This window comes from Papio anubis, chromosome 10 (assembly GCF_008728515.1).
Source record: "Papio anubis isolate 15944 chromosome 10, Panubis1.0, whole genome shotgun sequence".
NCBI classification, from domain to species: domain Eukaryota; kingdom Metazoa; phylum Chordata; class Mammalia; order Primates; family Cercopithecidae; genus Papio; species Papio anubis.
The window spans coordinates 46,221,335-46,243,480 of record NC_044985.1 but is presented as its reverse complement, the minus strand read 5'-3'; the positions used below and the strand labels follow the sequence as shown (position 1 = coordinate 46,243,480).

General features: G+C 35.9%; 1 protein-coding gene and 1 long non-coding RNA gene across 6 annotated transcripts in view; one reads left to right on the top strand and one right to left on the bottom strand.

The window, feature by feature from the left end:
• The window catches only part of KCNH7 (potassium voltage-gated channel subfamily H member 7), a 465,762-nt gene that overhangs the window by 271,618 nt on the left and 171,998 nt on the right, over nt 1–22,146 (top strand). The gene's annotated exons all lie outside the window — the stretch shown is intronic.
• Nucleotides 2,021–22,146, bottom strand: part of LOC103876278 — a 38,403-nt gene continuing 18,277 nt past the window's right edge. Inside the window, exons 2-3 of the long non-coding RNA XR_004176534.1 lie at nt 2,415–2,453; nt 2,021–2,151 (exon numbers count right to left, since the gene is read on the bottom strand). This is a non-coding gene — a long non-coding RNA (uncharacterized LOC103876278). The remainder of the gene's footprint in view (nt 2,152–2,414; nt 2,454–22,146) is intronic.

Sequence of the window (22,146 nt, the reverse complement as noted above, 5' to 3'; positions counted from 1 at the left end):
ATGATTTTTATAGCAACGTGTCCTCACAGGCATTTTTTTTCCTGATAACTATATGCCACAATGTCCTTACATAGGTATTAAACTGTGATCCAACTATCTCTGCAAATTCCTTAAAAAGTTGAAAATTAGAAGCTCCCTGCCAGTTGAATGTATAATAATATTTTGTAAAGCAGTCAAGTATACCATATTGAACATAACAACATATTGGATAAATTTTCCAAAGCAGTACCTAGAATAATTTTGTTATTCTTAATTTAGATGTATGCAACATAAACACACACAAAAAAAGGTGGCCGAAATACTTTTGTCTACCTGGTGGACTAAAGAAAATAATAATGTTCTCTACAGGTATATTAAAATAATACATATATTATCATGAATCTTTTAAACATGTAATTAATAAACTCTTTGTAAATTTCCAAGCAATGTAATTGCATAGCTTGCTATTTTCTAAGGTATTTCCATGTAAATCTTTATGCCTGATCTTCATTTATTTTAATTATGCTATTAGTATTACTTTTATTACATCAAACTTTTTATTCATTTTTGTGTATCTTTCATCAGCAAATGTTTAATAGTTTCTCTTCTTCAGCCCTTGAGTGGTTAGACACTGTCATATTAAAGAAGAATGAGCTACTATTCTTACCCTTCAGGTTCTCGCACCCAGTCATGGCTTGATTTTATAATTCCTCCATCTCTTATCATAATTTCCCTTTTGACTTTTCTACACATGATCCTATTTAACTTTTTAAGTTAATTTGCATAAAGATTTTCCCTCATATTTCAGAACATTTCTTGAGGAAATTAGTTTCTGATTTTCCCTCATATTTCAGAACATTTCTTGAGGAAATTAGTTTCAGGGTATATTGAGATCAAATATAAAAATTATTAGGCCGTGTTTGTAATTTCATGACCATTTTCTACAGAATGCAAAGTCATAGCATCTTTTAAAATTATTTATGTCATACATTTATGTTATACATGCAATATCTGGGAAAAAACATAAAGTTACTATATAAAGCTTAAAAAGTTTGCATTCTTTTTGCTAGACCTCTAGCTAGACTTCTTTCTTTTGCATATTTCTTATATATCTTTTATATTTCCTCTTTATTTCCACTCTAACAGCTCTAACTTCATCCTTTGACTCATAAGTACCATTGACTGCTGGTCATGCAATTCAACAATACATATTTAACGAAGAAAAAATGTATATTAAAATGTCACTCAATTTTACCTCATTTTAATATTTGTATATTTAATCAACTGGAAATAAAAATTACACAAATTACAGTCACACATTGGTTAGTTATGAGGATATTTTCTGAGAAATGTGTCATTAGGTGATTTCATCCAAATGCAAATATTACAGAGTGTACTTATACAAATCTAGAAGGTACAGCCTACTATACACCTAAGCTATATGGTATAGCTCCTACATTACAAACCTGTACAGCATGTTACTCTACTGATGTGGTTTGACTTTGTGTCCTTAACCAAATCTCATCTTGAATTGTAATCCCATAATCGCTAGGTGTCATGGGAGGGACCCAGGGGGAGCTCATTGAATCATGGGGGTGGTTCTCCCCATGCTGTTCTCATAATAGTGAGTGAGTCTCATGGGATCTGATGGCTTTATGAGAGTCTGGCATTTTCCCTGCTTGCATTCATTCCCTCTTCTGCTGCCATGTGAATAAGGACATGTTTGCTCCCGTTTCCACCATAATTGTAAGTTTCCTGAGGCCATGCTGAACTGTGAGTCAATTAAAACTTTTTTCTTTATAAATTACCCAGGCTCAGGTATGTCTTTATTAGTAGCATGAGAGTGGACTAATACATCTTCCAAATACTGTAGGTAATTGTAAAACAATGGTAAGTATTTGTATATCTAAACATAGAAAAGGTGCAGTAAAAATATGGTATTATAATCTTATGGGACCACCATCCTATATATAGTCTTTCATTGATGGAAACCTCATTATGTGGTGTATGACTGTATTTAACACCTTTAAGGTCTTAACATAAATGAGTCATTGTTTCATACATACATTTGTATTATCCAAATTATTCTTGTTATTTGAAAATTATTTATTGAGCACTTACTGTGTGCCAGTGAATAAAACAGGGAAAAAATACTCTTATACAGCCTGCAGTCTGGAAAAGAAAGACAAACGATACAAATAAATATACAAAACTTATAAGGTATATGCTTTTATATCATTTTCTGCCATAATCACTTGGATGTTCTACTGAAGCCATACTTGCTTTTTCACTGTGGGAGGAAAAATACAAATTGAAAACCACTTGCCACCCATGAAGCACACTTCCTAGCAAGGGTACAGACAATCAACATGTATGATAGTGGTAACATCCACTATTCTCCCTTTTACAGCCCCCAATTTCGTATGAACGCTTACCTTGTTAGCCTCACCAAATGGCTTTTGGACTGTTATTTTCTGAAAGGAAGGCAGGAAGAAAAGAGAGTAAAAAAGAGGGATCTCCTTTGTTCCTAATGCTTTGTAAATTTCAATTTTTTATTAGAAGATCATTTGGAAGATAGAGTATAAAGAGTTATGTTGGAATATCGTATCTATTAAAGTGATCATTTTGTAATTATCATCTTCTTTCTGCTAAGGAATGACCATATTCATATTTATTCCAATATTGTCTTTGGAGAAAACTCAACAGTGTATTTGATATCATCTTACTTTTTCAGTTATTTTATTTTCTTGTATGTGTTGAGTTCATGCCATACACAGGTATAGTAATAGGCCTGCCTTTCTTTGGTGAAAAATTGCACTGTTGTCATGTATCAATAGATTTTATCCCTTGAATACATGAATCCTTCCATCCCATCCAGCTGATCAAATCCTACTATTTTTTTAAGACTAGGCTTAACTGACGCTCACCCATTCTGGTGGAATGGTTTCACCTTTCCTTTGGATACTCCTGTGTTCAGTATATAATTTTATCATAGCTGCTGATACAAAAATCTGATATTTAGCTATTTACAAATCTTGATCTCTACCTGACCATCACCTTTGCTAATCAGAATGGAAGCCCTAAAGTGGCAATTACTCTGTCTTGTCTTTGTAGCTTCAAGCAAAAACTACCTGGTCTTTACTAGGTACGTAATAAATGTGGTCCTTATTAGGTACTTAATAAGAGTTTTCTGATTAAATTAATAATGAATCAATGAATAAACGTTGTCTACATGACATGATAAATTGACTGTCTTTTATTTTTCCCTCTTGCACTTAATAATCATATTTTCAAGACAACTCATTTGATTTAAGCAGGTAGTTTGTGATTGCAGGACAGACCACACAGAACTGAGTCTGTGAGCTAAGTCTCATTCTAACGTTGTTATAAATAAATGAGCTGTACATGGTTACAAAGCCTTTATTGAACACCCGCAAGTCCCAAAATATTATGCTATCCCCAAATAATATTGGATTGAAAAGCAACCATGCTTTACACAAAAACAGATTTTATAAAAGACATTAAGCCCAGGTAAGTGTCCTGGATATGAGACTGGTAAACTCCATGAATTATGATGGAAAGGGGAAGTACAGAATAATAAACAACAGACGCTTTTTTTTGAGGAGGAGGAGGAAAGGGTCGGTGCTGGTAGATTCCCCAAAAGGCAGTGGCCTCTTTGGTGAATATCTTTTGAAAGCTTTCGTCCCCCACTATGAGCATTAATGTGGCAGGTCATGGTTCCCAGATAGATGAAAGGAACCTGTAAAATATCTTAAAACATAAAATAATATGCTCATATTTATTAAGTATTTAGTATACAAAGTACCTTATAGCTATTATATTACTTATCTTCACAAAAAAACCCCTTTGTCATCACTGTGTTTTATGGATGAAAAAAACAAAGGGTCAGTAATTTGTCCAAGGTCACATACTTCAAAATAAAGTTAATATTTGAATGCAAGCACACTTACACCAAGTTGTTAGTACATTCCTAGCCACTAGCCTGCTCTCAAACTTAAAATATATCAGGAAAATTTTTCAGATGGTGAAACTTTATAAGTAAATTTTATAAAGCAATAAACCTTATAAATAAAGCTTCACATCCTTTGTAATAATATTAGGAGACCAAGAGCTGACATCAGACTCACAATGTCCTTGTATGTATTTAATGATGGAAACAACTCTTCATTTTATAGCATCAGGATAACTAAGCACCATTCAACAAGTGACTATTTAATGGGACAGGTTGAGATCTTTCATACAGAAACATAATGCTGACTTTTTCTTTCCATCTTATTTTACCATTCAGTAAAAACTGTCATCCTTTGGTACTACTTATCTAGATATTTTTGTATGCTCCTAATTTTCCCAATATTTATGCGTAAAATATATGTTCCAGTAAGAGTATATACTAAGTAATTAGAATTTATTTAAATAGATTGTGTTATCTAACTTATGTAAATGGAGGTTTTCCTAGGACTAGTTAAGTTCCTCAAGCAAAATAATGTACTTGCATTGTTGCTAAACAAGTGATGATCAGGAAATAAATATTTCATGTTAATCAAGTCTAAATGTTGTATAAAAAATACCTATCTGGGGAAGAAAAAGGCATACCATGGTAACTGAAGAAGGTAGGAAATAATTACTCCTTCCTAGGGACAATATTCAGACTCAGTAGCAGGCATTTTGCCAGCCCAGCAGATGGACATATTGAAGCCCCTACTTGTTGGTATGAAATATTAATAGTGAGGGCATGATTCCAACCTGAAAACACAAAAACAAATTACTTTGGAGGTTAAGGGGATATACCATTACTAATCCATCTCTGAGCTGAATTAGCCTTTAAATATAAAAATGGCTCCCTATAACAGTCTAGTCCAACGTTAGAGTTATTTTTAACCAAGTGGGGTTTTAGAGAGACTATAAAAAAAAATATATGATTTTCCAAGTTCATGAAATGTGAAATAAGCAGTTTGATGCAGAAGAAGATATAGTGACATGAACATGCTAAAAGTGAACAGAATGGGGATCTAACCTTTAATGAACCTCAGAGGCAGGACCATGTAGTAATTTTACAGATGCAAAAATATTATGTTGTACTTCCTTAATCCTAAACCAATAATCCTTCTCATCCTTGATGTTACAAAGCATTAGTGGTCAAGGTCATGCATAAAATGTTCTGCAATATGGGAAAATAATAAGGGAAAATAACCTGTATAAATGTCTCTTTAAATTTACCACAGAGAGTCTTCCCAAAGTTTTCCAAGCAAGAAAAGCAGAACAGATCAATTATGTAAGCAATTTTAGGGGTTAGTGAATTATCTTTCACTTCTCCAGACCCCAATTTCCTCAGGGGTATGTGGCTTGCTTTATGTTGGCAGATGTAAGAAGATTCATTGAGAAGAATTCTGCAAATGTAACATTCCCTCTCAAGGTCTACTCTAACGCTTTTAACTGGGACTCAGCAACTGTGAAGTCTCTGCCTGGTTTCTTAACCTTTGTCAAGTCATTTAAACTCTCTGGGTCATATCCATAAATCAGACAGAAGAAATACAGGTCCTAACCGTGCTATCCAGGGATTCTAGCAGGAGATTTTTTTAATAATAAATAGTAATGGAGGGGTAGAAATAGAGATGGAAAAACAGGATCAAAGGAGCAACATATTCAGTGACTTAAAAATTAATTATATGTGGTAAGAATTGTTTTAAAGTTAATTGTATGTAGGGAAAAACATACAGAAAAAATGAAATACATAGATTTTAAGGTCTGAAATAAAATAATTTTGAATTGTACCAGTTTATTGCTATTAAAGAATGAATGACCAATGAAGACATTATTGTAGATAACAACTTTTTAAGCCTCTGAGAAGAATAGCTGTGAGTTTTATCGGGAAAATATATTTCTTAAATAATCCCACAATAAATCATTGCTGTACACACCAGGTGCAAGAAAATGCTAAGGAGGAAGAGAAAGAACTAGAAATTAATGTTCTTTGTAAGATGACAGATTGTCAGATTTAGATGCTGTCTATAACTAAAAGGAGAAATGCCATGAAGTCACTTCTTAATATCTAATAGGATTTCATTTTAGAACTCTAATTACATGCTTTCACCCACAGCCAACATGCTGTGTTAGTTTTCTTAGTTTACACTTTGTAAATTTTGAGCTCAGTTTTCACTTCTATTTTTAAAGATTAGTAGGTAAGTAGTCATATTTGACAATTCAAGGTCACAACACAAGAAACTGAATCTTTGCAAAGGCATTCTTTATCTGAGGCTTGCACCCTTTCACTGCAGATTATTATAAGCTAGAAAAAGAAGAATCATTTTGTGTTCTCAGCCATGCAAGCAAAACCACCACAAGAAGGATGTGTGTGCCTGTGTGTATGTGTATGTAAATTCCTATATTGTGTTAATCAAGAAATATAATATAAGGTAAAGTAATTAAAATGCAACTGCTTGCTTATCTTAAAACACTTATTGGTTGCTGCTTTCTAAATGGTACCATCTATGTGTCTAGTGCTTTTGTATAAGCCATTTTATGATTTCATGCTGAAAACTCCCAACAAGGGAGTTAGAATTAATTGAGCAGTCAGATGAAGAAAGCAGGTTCGCTCAGTTAGTAGATGGCAGAGCTCAAACTCAAGCCCTCGGCCATTGTCCTTGCCTGGGAGGTACTTATCACTGCACATTTAAACTCAGTGAATGTGCCATCTTTCACTTAGTGGCAGTTGCTTAAATTACAAGTGTCAAAAACAATTGCCCTATGAAAAGTGACCCTGCGTTTCTGAGTCAGCTAAGAGACGGTTTGAAGAAAGACCAATATCCTACCCTCATCCTCGAACTTTGGCAAAAGTGATAGGTTCTCCACCAGGGCAAGCATTCTTCTCTCCTGTAACTGCCACTTTCACACTGGGCTATGTGACACAAGTGTGGACACCCAATACAAAAGATGAATTCTAGGAGGAATGAGTTTGTGCTAGATCATTTAAATCATACCTTGCTAAAAGTCCAGGAATAGCAAGATGGGCAAGACAAAGAAAGTAACAGACATTGAAGAACTGGTTTGCAAGATTCCATCACTTGATTCGCTGGCAAGCTGCTTCTCTTTGGTGGAAGCCACCCTTCTCCTACCTTCTGTCAACACCCTCAGCTTCCTCAAAGCCCAGGTCCAAGTAAGAAGGATCCAGTGAGAGGCAAGTTCACCTCCCATGCTCAGTCATCTGAGCTAAGGACCGAGTACTTTTACCTGGGTGGTCAATAGCAAGAATATCTACTCTCTTATACTTTGTCTTTGCTACAGCATCTTGGACTCACCGCAAAGCCACTGTGCAACTAGCTCAGAACAGGACACAGGATGCCCAACCACCATATTAGGGGTCTGCACAGTGTTCACTGTGGCACATACACAGACAGAAGGAGCCATCAAGCCCACAGCCTTACAACTGAAGCCTGTTTCAATTACCTAACTTTTACATTATATATGAACACCATTTTAATAAAACCATTCATATTATACATCAACCATCAATTTTTATTAAAAAGTGATGCAAAATTTGCATATTGCAAAGCAAAGGGAAAGTTTACATTTTTTGAAGTTATACTTTAAGTTCTGGGGTACATATGCAGAATGTGCAGGTTTGTTACACAGGTATACACGTGCCATGGTTGTCTGTTGCACCCATCAACCCACCAACTACATTAGGTATTTCTCCTAATGTTATCCCTCCCATAGCCCCCCACCCCCTGGCAGGCCGCATTGTGTGATGACCCCCTCCCTGTGTCCACGTGTTCTCATTGATCAACTCCCACTCATGAATGAGAATATGCGGTGTTTGGTTTTCTGTTCCTGTGTTAGTTTGCTGAGAATGATGGTTTCCAGTGTCATCCATGTCCCTGCAAAGGACATGAACTCATCCTTTTTTATGGCTGCATAGTATTCCATGGTGTATATGTGCTACATTTTCTTTATTCTGTCTATCATTGATGTGCATGTGGGTTGGTTCCGAGTTTTTGCTATTGCGGACAATGCTGCAATAAACATATGTGTGCATGTGTCTTTATAGTAGAACACCATCAAAAAGTGGGCAAAGGATATGAACAAACACTTCTCAAAAAAAGACATTTATGCAACCAACGAACATATGAAAAAAAGCTCATCATCACTGGTCGTTAGAGAAATCCAAATCAAAACCACAATAGATATCATCTCATGCCAGTTAGAATGGCGATCATTAAAAAGTCAGGAAACAACAGATGCTGGAGAGGATGGGGAGAAATAGGTACACTTTATACTGTTGGTGGGAGTGTAAATTAGTTCAATCACTGTAGAAGACAGTGTGGCAATTCCTCAAGGATCTAGAACTAGAAATACCATTTGACCCAGCAATCCCATTCCTGGGTATATACCCAAAGGATAATAAATTATTCTACTAGAAAGTTTACATTTTCACTTAAAAAACTGGTTTAAAGAGAATGAAATGTTGATTCTTTTCAGCAACAACTGCAACTACGACTACTTCATAGCAAAAGCAACAGCCACAGCAGAATAGATAAATAAAGAAAAGAGTTTAAAGGAAGAAAAGGAGCATATGCATTATGTATCACGAATGTTCTATATAAATTAGATACATAATTATAATCTTGATAGAATGTAAACAAAAATTTCAGATTTCAGAGAACTCTACTGAACAAAACTTTTCATTCTGTAAAATCCAACAGTCAGTAAAAACAAAATTTCCAGATAGTAAAAAAAAGTTATTTCTGTATTTTTAATATGAAGCTGTCTAACTACTATAGTTCCATATAAGAATAATTCCATTTTGACATCAGATACCCTTGCAGACACTAACATGCTGGAAAAATGGCCTTCATACTTTGTTATTACAAGAAGAGTGAATTATGGGATAAACCATTGGCTAAAGAGTCACCTTTTAAAGAATTTGATTGCAACCCTGTTAATTTTCTGTAACTCTGCAATACTTTTAAATCACAAGTATTTGTAGCAATAAAATTATTTTTATTTTGAATATACAGTTCATGAAAGCACATCAGTTTATGGAAGCACATCAGTTTGATGTGATGCTCCTTCAATTTCAACATCTGAAGAATGATAGAGACATTAAAACTATAGGTTCTAAAAATTACCTAATTCATTTTCATACTTGACTGGTGTCACTCGTTCAAAGAGATAAAACTTTTAACCTTGACTATTGCACATAGCCTTTTACACATGAAATAGACACAGAATTGGGCGTTATGCATTATTTTCTATCCCTCTGTTCCCTTTTTAACCCTGGATGCTAGCCACCCACCTACTTGCTCTGATGTCCAGCTGTCCCCGGCCCAGCTAAGTGGGCTCTTCCTGTCAGTCATGGCCTCTCCTCTCCTCTGAAATCTCCTTGAGTCAAGGATGGTGTGATACTTTTGCTTCTGTTCCAACGATACAGTTAGAAGTTAACCACTTGCAGGAGGTAAGAAGAGCTTTTTAGCACAGTCATCTCTAAGTCTGGAGCCTTACATTCAGGAAAACAGTTTGACACGGCAGAAAAATGCTTCAGAAATATAACTTCCAGACACAGAGGAAAACCTTGTTTCCTCGATTAATAAATTTTTGGCAATGCAATTTGACATTTACTTCACTGAATTCTGGGAACATGACGTTCTGGCTAGTTGCCACACAAGAATTATTCTTGCAGTTGGCATCCTCACTACTTTTTGAAGTTTATCCTCAAAGAGAGACAACTTCATCACAAACAAAGTATAGGTCAGGTTTATATGTCAGCAAATAAATATTTTGGAAAACTAATACGAAAGTCCACTGTGGTTGTTAGTTTCTAAAAATGAGAACATGTTCTACCCTGTTTTGTTAACCAATAAATTTTTGTGATACAGCTATACATTGTAAACTGTGCTCACATAATTCAGAACTCCATCTATTAAATATTTGTGACAAACAGACTTCAGGCACACAGCCACATCCTCTCTCTTTCCAGTGTTCACATAGGCACTATAGCTCAGCTATATAGTTCATTCAGACACATTTTTGTGGACTACCTTACCCCATCAATGTGAGATATCATTTCATTGGTCTCAGCTCTTTTCTTGTTACATTCTATATCCACATCTGCAGCTTCAGTTGTAAAGAGGTTACAGTGAAGTCTGATAAGGGTTATGATCAAAAGGACCAATTAGGGGACTTGGAGATAATATAAAATGATCATGGGTGTCTTGGTTGCATGTTTTGAAGTCATAGAAATGCTAAGAAAGCCCTTGCTTTTAAGCTTTCTAAAATAAAACAGTTTTGCAAATAATAATATTGGTACTAGGATTAATAGCAGACCTTGAGATCATTTGAAGCAGTTTCTGGCACAATTTAACACCTTTATCACTAATCCTGCTGTTACTGATCAGAGCTGGCTCTCACACTGTTTTTTCTCTGCATGATTTATTAGAATTCTTTGATAAGAGCTCTTTGAACCTGGCCTTGTACTTAAGAGTTCTGTAGAAATTATCTGTTATTCTGGAGTATAGTTTCTCATACTCTCTGGCCTCAGATTCTACATCTGTTAATTGAAGAATCTAAATTTGATGAATTCTGCCTAAAAACATTGTAGCAATTTTTATCATTTACATTGAAAAATAAAAACTAGATCTAACTGACTCCATACTTTTTCAACTGCACCATATTGTCTTTTTAATGTAATAATAATAGTAATAATGCCAAAGTAGGAGTATGAAATAATTCCTATCAAACACTTTCTTTGACTGTATTATACTGTCTAATTTCCCAACAATTCAGGTGAGCACCATTATTATCATCACCATGTTACTTCTTTTCCGGGTTAAAAGGTCATGTAACTTACTCCAAATCACATATCTAGCTTCCATTCTTGCATACTGCAGGTTCTCATTTTTTCTTCATTTGTTCTTAAAACAGTTTTGGCAAAAAAATAAAAAAAAAAAAGCCTATTGAGATAATGCAAAAGAAAGAGTCTTGAAGACAGAAAACCTACATATTAATCTTTGTTACTATCTATGTGACTCTAAGGATGTCACATAACTGACTTATCCCTTAGTTTTCTGACCTATAAGATGTTTTATGTAGGCTCAAAGCAGGTAATATATGGGAAAGGGCTTTAGAAATTTCAGGGGACAGAGATGTATGACATTAACACAATTACGTAGAAAGGATTATCTTCCCTCTTTTGTTTATTAACTTTGAAGATTAACAGAAATTATCAGCAAACTTGTCTTATAATTACACTAGCAATTTCTCTCTGTGGATTCACTGTTTTACTGCCTAGCTTTATCTTTATCCTGCGTATCTCTATTCTTTAGTCAGCAACTATCAAATAAAAAGTAACTGAGACAGAAAGAAAGACTTTCAGAAGTGTAAAGTAGCATATTCCACATTGTTTATAATAATCACTATCACTTGGGGAGATATCACCTGTGGCAACCAGGTAATCTCTTCCCAAGGGATAGTGATTATTATATTCACAATATTCATAAAGTTAGCCTTTCTCTGTTAGTGACATCATATTTTTTTTCATCAAACATGTTTTGCAAAGACTAGGGGAAAGTTGATTTTTAATCAACTGGAGCAGATTGCATTTTCCAAAGATAGCTGCAACAATATCTCCCACCATCTCCCATCTCTTGCCACTGCTCCATCAAGAAGGGAACTCTGTTTCTCTGTGCCCTTGAATATGAGTGGTCCCTGTGGACTCATTGACCAATAGAATATGGAAGAAATGATGCTGTGCTGGTTGTAGGCTTCGACCTTAATTGGCCCAATAGCTTGAGCTTCCTGCCTCTTGGAAAGTTTGCAATTGAACGCCCATTTTTGGATGCTTCTTCTGGAAACTTAGGCGTCATTCTCTGAAAAGCTCAAGCCACTTGGAGAAGGCACATGTAAACATTCCAGTTCATATTGCTGGCTGATCCCCCAACCATCAACCAGTTATGGCATCCAGCCATATGAGTGCACTGTCTTGAATGTCTGAAGTCAGCCTTCAGATGACAGCAGCCACAACCAAAATCTAACTGCAGTAACATGGAGGAATCTAAGCTGGAACCACCTAACTCAGAACTTACCTATGGGGCCATGTGAGATAATCATAAATTGTTACTTAAGCACTAAGTGTTGAAGTGGTTTGTTACACAGCAACAGACAACCAAGACACCAACTGATCTGCTGCAAGACTTTTCCAAATGTAATTGTCGTTCATTCCTTCCTGTGAATCCATTAATACAATTTGACTGAGACCAGCATGATTTTTAAACTAAATCCTTTAGTAGTTTCCTCATAGTAATGCTGTGTTTATAAAATTCTATGGTTTTAAAATGTAGATCTATCTCCATGTGTTTTTGCAATTTACTGTGGAAGTCCGTTCTTCAGAAAATATGAAATTTGTATATGAAGACAAAAACATTGTTTTACTCACCTATTTGTGTGAGGATTTTGAGATTAAATTTGAATTTATCTTAAAAAGGAATGGATTTTAAAGACTCAGTAAGATGGGCTTTCAAGTGTCCATTCTCCCACTTTTTAAATAAGCATGTCAGATATATTGCAGCCAGGTGTCTGTGACTGATTTCCTCTTTTTGGGAATCTTTTTTGTCCCCAGATGAAATATACATTTCCTCTTTTTCATAATTATAAAAGTAATACATACTAGGTATTGAAAATCCCAGCATAAACTATGATCAAAGTAGAGGTAAGAGTCCTCTGAATAGTCACATCTCAGCTAGTGTTCAATAACCAGGTATCATTGGCAAGTTATTTCATCTCTCTGTAATTTGGTTTCATGTATAAAACCTATACAATGAAGATAATACTAATAGTTTACAAGATTGCTGTGGAATTATATAAAATAGTAAATATAAAGCACTTAGAACAGAGCCTGGAATATAGTAGGTATTCAACAAACGTTAGTTTTAATTAATAACAGTTTGATGTGTGTGTTTCCTTCCAAATTCTGTTCTAAGCATGCATATATATATACACACATATATATATATATATATGTCATATATATTTAACACAAAAATATAATTATAAATGCTCAGTTTTCAGGTCAATTTTTGAACTATTCACTATACAATGTGGATATGGTTTTATAACAATATGTAGAATTATGTCTCATTAGGTTTTGTAATCACATTGTATTCTAATTTATTAATAATATAATAATTGTGAAGAATATGCAGGATTCTATTTTATATTTTAAACACTTTGAGCTAGTATAAAACACTGCAATTAACATCTTTATTTACAAAATTACCTAACACACAGGATCTTATAAACAGAAAAACAGGAAAAATAATCCTGTTAAAATGTATGAAGACTCTTACTCAAGTAGATCAGAATATTTTGCTTATCATTATATGGCAAGTATTTTACTGATTCTAAATATTTATAGACACTAAGAGGCTGCTAATCTATGTACAAATAACAAATACTGATGAAACTAATAAAAAAGACCATAAGAACTGGAAAAACCTCAAATCTAAGGATCCCATATTATCAGCTCTCAAACAACTTAGTTCAAAAAAACTCTTGAGTGTCTACATTAATGTTAAATTCAGCATGTCACAAACAGAACTTTTATTTTTTATGAAAGGTAAAATTCTAATTAAAAAGTAAATACTAAATTCCAAATATGCACACCTATCTGAAGACAGATTTTGTGTAAAGGATATCAAATCATAGGTTCTAAGAAACTGACTGAAACTGAGGTATATTGGCACATGAAAACTGAGATGACCTAAAGGATAAAATAAAAAGTCAAAGAGAGCAGAAATTGTTTAATCAGTGCAAGTCTGGTAAATTTCACACAAGGAGACAAACCTGCCTGTCCTGTCTCTTATCTTCAATCCCTTTAGGCAGAATCTTTGAATGCTACTAATGGTAGGGCCTAGAGGTTTGCCTTGATGGGGGAGAGGAAGGGAGGATTTACCTCCAAGAGTTTCCTTAGACCCTGGTCTTGATTTGCCCTCCAGATAAACATATCATCCTTGTAAAAATATCAAGCTTGCTATGAAAAGACAAATCTGAAGTGTGCTAGCCACCACCTTTCAGCCAACTGGACCTATCTATGCTCATCCATTTTGCAATTCTGGAGCTTCCATAATTGCTAGTTGTTTTGGACATTTTTGCACAACAAATCTTTTTACATGAAGTCATTTAAATATACATATAAATGTGTTAACAGAAGCTTTTAATTTCTCAGCATCATCATATAAGGTCTTCTCTTTCTAGATGTGTTATAGACAAAGACACATAAATGAAAGCTATTCCATGTGGTAGGTTGAATAATGGTCCTGGAAAAAGGTTCATGCTCTAAACCTCAGAATCTGTGAGTGTGTTACTTTACATAGCAAAAGGGACTCTGAAGATGTGGTTAAGTTAAGGATCCTGAGATGGGGAGACTGTACTGATTTACACATATGGGCCCAATGTAATCATAGGGTCGTTATGAAAGGGAGGTAGGAGGGCACAGTCAATGAAGGGGATGTGACCCAGAAGAAGAGGGAGGGAAGGAGATGTGATGACAGAGGAGGGGCTCTGTCAGAGAGACAGATTTAAAGATGCTACATTGCTTGCTTGAAGGCGGAGGAAGGGACCATGAACAAAAAACTGCAGGTGGCCTCTAGAAGCTAGAAAAGGCAAGGAAATGAATTCACTCTTAGGGCCTCCAGAAGGAATGTAGCCCTGCCAATCCATTTGATTTTCTAACCTTCAAGCTTTAAATATACCAGGCTTTAAACTAGCTAGTAATTAAAAAAAAAAAATAGGACAACATTTTTTTGGAGCAAATTTTCACCTTTATTACTTAAAAAAATGCTATGATAGAGTTTGTGGTTTATATTTTCCAGAATGATACAGGTTTATATATTCTGTTTGCAGAGTAGAAAAGGTGTTCTCTTTGGTCAGGCTTACTCTTAAGAAGTGTAAAGGAGATGAGTCAAGCATGCCCAATATGTTGCCTTGATTTTACCAACCGAGTAATTCACACTTTCTCGCCAGAGGCATGGGCAGATGGTATTTGTGAGATGATGAATGGGTTTCAACTAGCAGGTATGATTCATTAAAAAACCACAGGGATCATTTTCATTGTTCCCTGTAAACATTAGCTTAACATGCTACTGTTGCATGAGCAACTGAATTGATCCAGGCATGGGAGGAAATGTCAGAAAAGTGAAAGAAGAAACATTTCTCAGATAACCAGATTCTAAGATTGTTGCCAATAGACCTTCTACTTAGTCATTTTATTGTTTATAACTCAATATTCAATTCTTTAAATAAAGGACATATTTGTGAAATGTATTACCTAAGACTGTTTGACCTATTGATCATTTTAGTTGCTCATGTGGGGACCCTGTCTATCACTTATGTATTTCCTGATGTCTGGTTAAGAAGGATAACTATTTACATTATCTTTGGAGACAATTAACAATATTCATATTTTCCACAAACCTTTTGTTTCTAGTGAGTTTTCAACACCTTTCCTGACAATGCTCAGACTTTTTTTTATTTTCTTTTTTTTTGAGATGGAGTCTCGCTCTGTCACCCAGGTTGGAGTGCAGTGGCACAATCTTGGCTCACTGCAAGCTCTGCCTCCTGGGTTCACGCCATTCACCTGCCTCAGCCTCCCAAGTAGCTGGGACTACAGGCGCCCACCACCACGCCCAGCTAATTTTTTTTTTTTTTTTTTTGTATTTTTTAGTAGAGACGGGGTTTCACCACGTTAGCCAGGATGGTCTCGATCTCCTGACCTCATGATCCGCCCACCTCGGCCTTCCAAAGTGCTGGGATGATACTTGTTTTTGTCTTCCGAACAGTAGCATGTTATGCTAATGTCTACAGGGAATGATGAAAGTGCCCCCTGTGGCTCTTTGGTGAATCATAACTGCTGGTTGAGACCACATCTTCAATGTCAGCTATATTTTCTTCCTTGAATGCCTTGCTTACTGCCCCCACTGAAACATCTACCAGTTCGTACAGTCAGCATAACTCAATTTCCACGTACTGTACTTCCCACAGATCAAACTTTCACTATATGCACAAACTTCCTATCATTTTACCATTCAGTTGCCTGGACTTTTGTAAAATAAAAGATAAGAAAAATTCCAGGAGTAGCTTTCGCTGTATGTTACTCTCCTATTGCTGAGTGATAAAATACCACAAATTAGCAGTTTTAAACAACACCATTTATCAGTCATAGTTCTGTAGGTCAGAAGTCTGGGCCGGGTGTGGCTGGGTTTTCCGCTCAGGGTATTACAAGGCTGAAATCAAGTTGTGACTCTGTAGCTGTGGTTCTCATCTGGACTCCGGTCCTCTTCCAAACACACTGGTTAATGGCAGAATCTATTTTCCATGGTCATAAGACTGTGTCCCCACTTTCCTCCTGGCTGTTTATTCATCACTACTTTCAGTGCCCAGGGGCTTCCGTTCTCATCAGCTGCTCAAACGTGAATGTTTGCTTTCTTCCAGGCCAGCAGGAACACCTTTGACTTCCTCTTCTGTGACCAGCAAGAGAAAAATCTCTGCTTTTAAAAGTCTCCTGTGATTCTAGTAAGCACACCTGGATAATCTCCCTTTCTTAAAGTAAACTGTGCCATATAACATAAACTACTTGTGGGAGTCTAAGTCTTTCATTTTCGCAGCCACTGGAATTATTCAGAATCTGTATGACAGAGGAATGAAATCTTCAGGACCATCTTAGAATTTTGCCTGGCAAATACTGTTAGTGATTGCTAGCCAGAGAAATGTCAGATTTTCCTATCTTTTTTTGTTATTATATTTCATTTGGCTCCTTATCTTTGTAAAACTATCCAATTGAACTGTCATTCAATGTTTAAAGCCTTCTAAAACTTCTGATAAATATCTATTAAAATTTTTCAAAAAGTCTAAAAAACTGGTAAAATAAACAGAGTACTAAGAACCAGATATATCTGGGCAACTGTCAGAATTTCAGTTACTAGCCATTAGACCAGAGCCAGTAAACAAGGTCTTTATGGAGCCCTCTTAGTCCATTTCCACTGTAAAATTGGGACAATGATTGCTACCCCCTAGAACATCATCATTGTCTAATGAGTGTATTAACATTCTTACCACAATGGTAGGACCAGAGTCATCAACTAACAATTTCTGTCCTTTATTTCTATTTTCTTTCCATTTTGGTTCTGCTTGGTTTGTATTTAAATGAAAAAAAAAAAAAAAAATCTCCAATAGAGCAGTCAGACCAGGTTTTGCATTACAGAAAAATGTTACCTTTCCACCAATACATTATTCTCAATGGGCTATAGAACCCTCACAATTTATCACCAATGCCAACAGCTTGCCTGGAATTGAAGTACTATTATAATCCTTTCTCTCTTAAATGCTTATTATGGGAATCACATGGACCCACAAATTGATCATTAAAATAATATGTTACATACTTGGGGCACCCACACTATACTTTGAGTACTTTAACTATTGATTATGGCAGGTGATTTATTTATAATGTTTTTGTCCAATACATGCAATACATTCTGCTTATATAGCTCGGTTCAAAAACTCACCTATATCTAGTAGAATAATTTTTAGCTGAATTTCCTCTTTTTCCCTTAGTAGATTCTCAGTAATGTGATCAAATTGGTTCCCTAGTTCACCTTCTCTAGTATTTTTTTATTATTTGAATAATTTCTAATTTTAATTAATGGCTTAGAAATTCAAGCGCCCCTCAAATTATTCTGGGCTTTGTTTTTACTTTACAACTGAACTTAAACTCTTGCTAGGTTTTCCAATTCTCTTTCACAATTTCTTCATTTTGAAAAAAAGCAAAAGCCCTAAATTACTGCTTGTTTTTTTCATTCATGAATATAGTTTTGTCACTTGATTGTGCAAGATTTGTGGGCAAGTTATTTTCTTGTAAACACATTGTGGTGCTTTTAAATGACTTTGAGGGTTCCCCTGGAATATTGAGTAATGTTTTTAAAAATGTGTTAAGCCCCTCTGTCAGTTTTTGCTGTTGCTTTGTTTTACTTTCTGTCATTAAGAACTTTCCTTCTGATGAACATCTTTTAGTTGCCCTCACTTTCACTAAAATGTTGAATTTGATCTTGGCAAATTACCCTTAATAATAATTTGTCATTCTTTTGACCACCACACAGAACTAAATCCCACACAGAACTAAATCTATTATATTTTATCCCCCTTGAAGTTCTAAGGGAATTTAATCTTGGAAAGTCATTTATCTTCTCCAAATATCTGACACCAACATTTTTGTCCTGATTAATATTTCTGCCAATCTCTATAGAGACAAATGTAGTGCCTTATTATTATTATTAATCTAGCCTAATTTTGTAGGTTATTTTTGCTTTGTCTACCATATTCAGCTGATTCTCATTATCATAGTATTTTGCCACATTTTTATTCTTGTTTTTTTTTTTTTTTTTTTGAGACTGAGTCTGGCTCTGTCGCCCAGGCTGGAGTGCAGTGGCCGGATCTCAGCTCACTGCAAGCTCCGCCTCCCGGGTTTACGCCATTCTCCTGCCTCAGCCTCCGGAGTAGCTGGGACCACAGGCGCCCGCCACCTCGCCCGGCTAGTTTTTTGTATTTTTTAGTAGAGACGGGGTTTCACCGTGTTAGCCAGGATGGTCTCGATCTCCTGACCTTGTGATCCACCCGTCTCAGCCTCCCAAAGTGCTGGGATTACAGGCTTGAGCCACCGCGCCCGGCGGCATTTTTATTCTTTAAATACGGAATGCCTGCTTACCAAAATTCCATTTACTGTCTTTGTCTAACAAATAATTTTATCCTGTATGACTCAGGATTCAAACATTTTGAAACACTCAAATTTGCTCATTTGAGGAGAGGTAATGACAGAACTATTCACAAGAACTCAGATAGTGTTTAAGAGAAACACTTAAATGAATGGTGCCGTGGCCCAGGGCTACTAATAGTATAGAGTCACCAGGGGCAAGCAGCAGAAATGAATGACTATGCTGGAACCCTGAGACAGCTATATGCTAAGGGTTGACAGTATCTACAAACTTCAGTGAAAGATGAAACCAACCACTGCAACCCCATAAGGTTTGAATCTGGGGAATAAATACTCCAACATGGCTCTCCTTCTCCAGTTTTTTGCTGGAAATCTCCACTGCTTGAAACCCAACAGGAAGCCAGGAAAATAAGGAAATCCATCCAGCACCTTCTCTCTATTCTAAGCAGGAAAAGAAGGATAGACAGTGAACATAGAAGGGCAAACTGAGGAAATGCAGCAGAAATATGTTACCATTTATACCACCATCTCAATTCTTTCCTAGAGAGGTTGTGGCTTAGGAGTTGCATATCCCAAATATTTGTGTTGGTTCAATTATTTTTCCTTAAGTTAGGCTCCAAAATACCATTTGATGTCTCTATATTTTGCCAAGAATTCCACACCACTATGGCCTCTGAAATTAGTTTGAAAATATCTATGCATTTCCCATTAAGATGCAACTTGATTTCACCTCTCTGGGAAGCCTTCCATATACTCCATGCAGAGACTCTGAATATTTGTTGTTTCTTAGGTGCAATTCTGAGAAGCAGCAGCATCTAAAATATTATCGATGAAACAAATTCAATCTCTTCCTGTCAACTGAAATGTGGGTACATGGCCTTCTTACTATGTTTTCCTAGTGATGTTACAAGATAACCAAATATTATCTCCTCCCTTGTTCTTATAAGCATTGATACTATAATATTATCTGCTTTATTAATCTTTAGCAATTTATAACAACAGTAAGGAAAATGAATCTAGGAAATTAATTATTATCTTATTAACTTTTAATCTCTTTCTTTTCAAATATAATCCATGATAGGCCAGCTTTGTTAATGGTTTTATACTGTCTGTTATAATCTTATCAGTGTGTTCATTCTATTTTTTTCAGTTCTTCTGTACTATTTGAGGGATTATAAAAAGTCTCCACTGACATCAAAACGTCTCTCCCAGTGGCTTACCATAGTGCCTGAAATTTCCATCTTCAGAGAAACTTTTCTGATATAGGACTTTATCTCAGAAAGTGCGTATTAAGTGGACTTAATTTACCTAAGAGAGGTAACATGTTGACACATTCAATGATCAGCTTCAAAGTCATCAGGCAAAAAGAAGGAACCATTGGTGTTTTGATGAAAGTTCCTGTTTAGAGAAGTTAACGGCTTAACCTTCAACTGATGGAATTAACCCCAGCTTTTATATCCAACATATTTCTAGTTATGGGTAAAGCCAGAGGAGCATAGAGATTGTAAAAAAAATTCCAAAGTTGGAGCTGAGATTTATTCTCTTATCTTAAAATTAAGCCTCAAGCATCTCTGAAGTCAGGAAGTGCTTAAGCAAGACTCTTGGATAAATGTATGGACTGGTAAATTTTCATAAGGGGTAAGACTTGGTAAAAGTTCAGAACTAGAGGCAAGGTCTTGGGAGGTAACTGTAGCTACAGGCTAATAGGACCAGAAACAAGGAGAATAAGGTAGACAGCCAGATGTTCACAAGGGAAATGGTTATACCACAAGCACATTTTCCCCACTCCCCAGTTAATCAATATTGGGCCCTATCTTTCAGTAAATAACTTATTGGCTACAGAACTCAAACTTACTCTGACATTTTCTTTATGATCATAATAACTCATACTTTTTCAATATACAAGGCAATGTTTTAAGCTTTTTACAGATACTGGCTTATTTAATCATCACAGTAACTGTGGGTTATTGTGGGTAACACTATCATGTTCATTTTACACATAGGGAAATTAAGGTGTCAGAGCAGTTAAGTAACTTCTTCCAAAACGAAACAATGGGAAATGGCAGACCCAGGAATTAAATCCTGGCAATTAAAGCAGGCTTTAAGCTTAACCTCTACGTTACACAGCCTCTCATGGACACAGGGAACAACCTATCACTCAGATAAATGTATGCTGCTGGGTGAACAAATTACATCATCCTCATCCTTCATCCTTCTCTGTGGTCTCAGTGTAGAACCAGACAATAGCAGTCATTACCCTGTTACCTTGAAAAGGTACTAAGTTAGGTCCTGAAGCCTAATATGGGTAAGACACAACAGTAAATGTAGCCTGGGGAAATTTGAAATGAAACATCTCTCCCTTCTGTAACCACCTTTGGAAGAACACATCTGGGGCAAGAGGAGCCACTGCAAAGCAATCCCTGCCATCAAGTATCTGCTGCAGGTTCCTGCCTCGGGCAGCCTTAGGGAGCAGGGATCTGTAGCAGCTATATGCTGCAAGGCCTGGTGTCCAAGCCTGGGAGAAGGGTGTTCCCCACTAAAGCTGGACAATGCTAAACATGACACTGCCAACAGGAAGAAAAAGCTCTATTCTCACTAATTTTCCAGAATATCGTTTGTACCCGTTTATTCTTCTGTAAAAATAGTATAGGCATAAAAAAAAAAAAATCCCAAGTTAAAATAGTCCAACAGAATATGAACTTTTGTGAGAAGAGGAGAGGGCTAAAATACCTAGGAAAAACATACCTTTACTTTCACCTTTTTCTGCTTCTATATCATCACTCTTGTGCCTGACATACCTAAAGAGCCTAATCTGTACCCCACTAAGATCTCTGTATCTATTGCAGGGGACTCTTACAAGAGGTCTGAGCCACCTTTAATAATTTGTTTGTTGTTTTAAAACATGCCTTTTCCTGTGTTGGCTGCAGTAGAGAATCCTGAAGATATGTGCAGAAGTTGAACCCTGGGACAATATAGAGCTTTGTGTGACTTAGGTCACTCACATCACCTATTAATAGGTATAAATGAAGGCTTCCCTCTGTTATACAAAGACCTTGGCATGCATTAGACCATCTAGGTCAGAATCCTGACTCTCCTACAGACTAGCTATGTGACTTGGGGGAAGTTACTTATTTTTTTCATGTCTCAAGTTCCACTTCTATAAAATGGGGATAGTTAGTGGATGTACTTCCTTAGGGTTCTTTTGAGGATTACATAAGACAAAGAATGTAAAGAACACAGCATAATAACTGGCATAGAACAATTGTTTAATAAAAGTTAGCTGTTATCAAAATCAGATGTACTGGGCATGGGAGCAATAAAATTAGTTGTCTTGAAAAAGGGCCACACACCACTCACACTGCCCTGGAGTCACTGTGTTTCCACATTGCTCA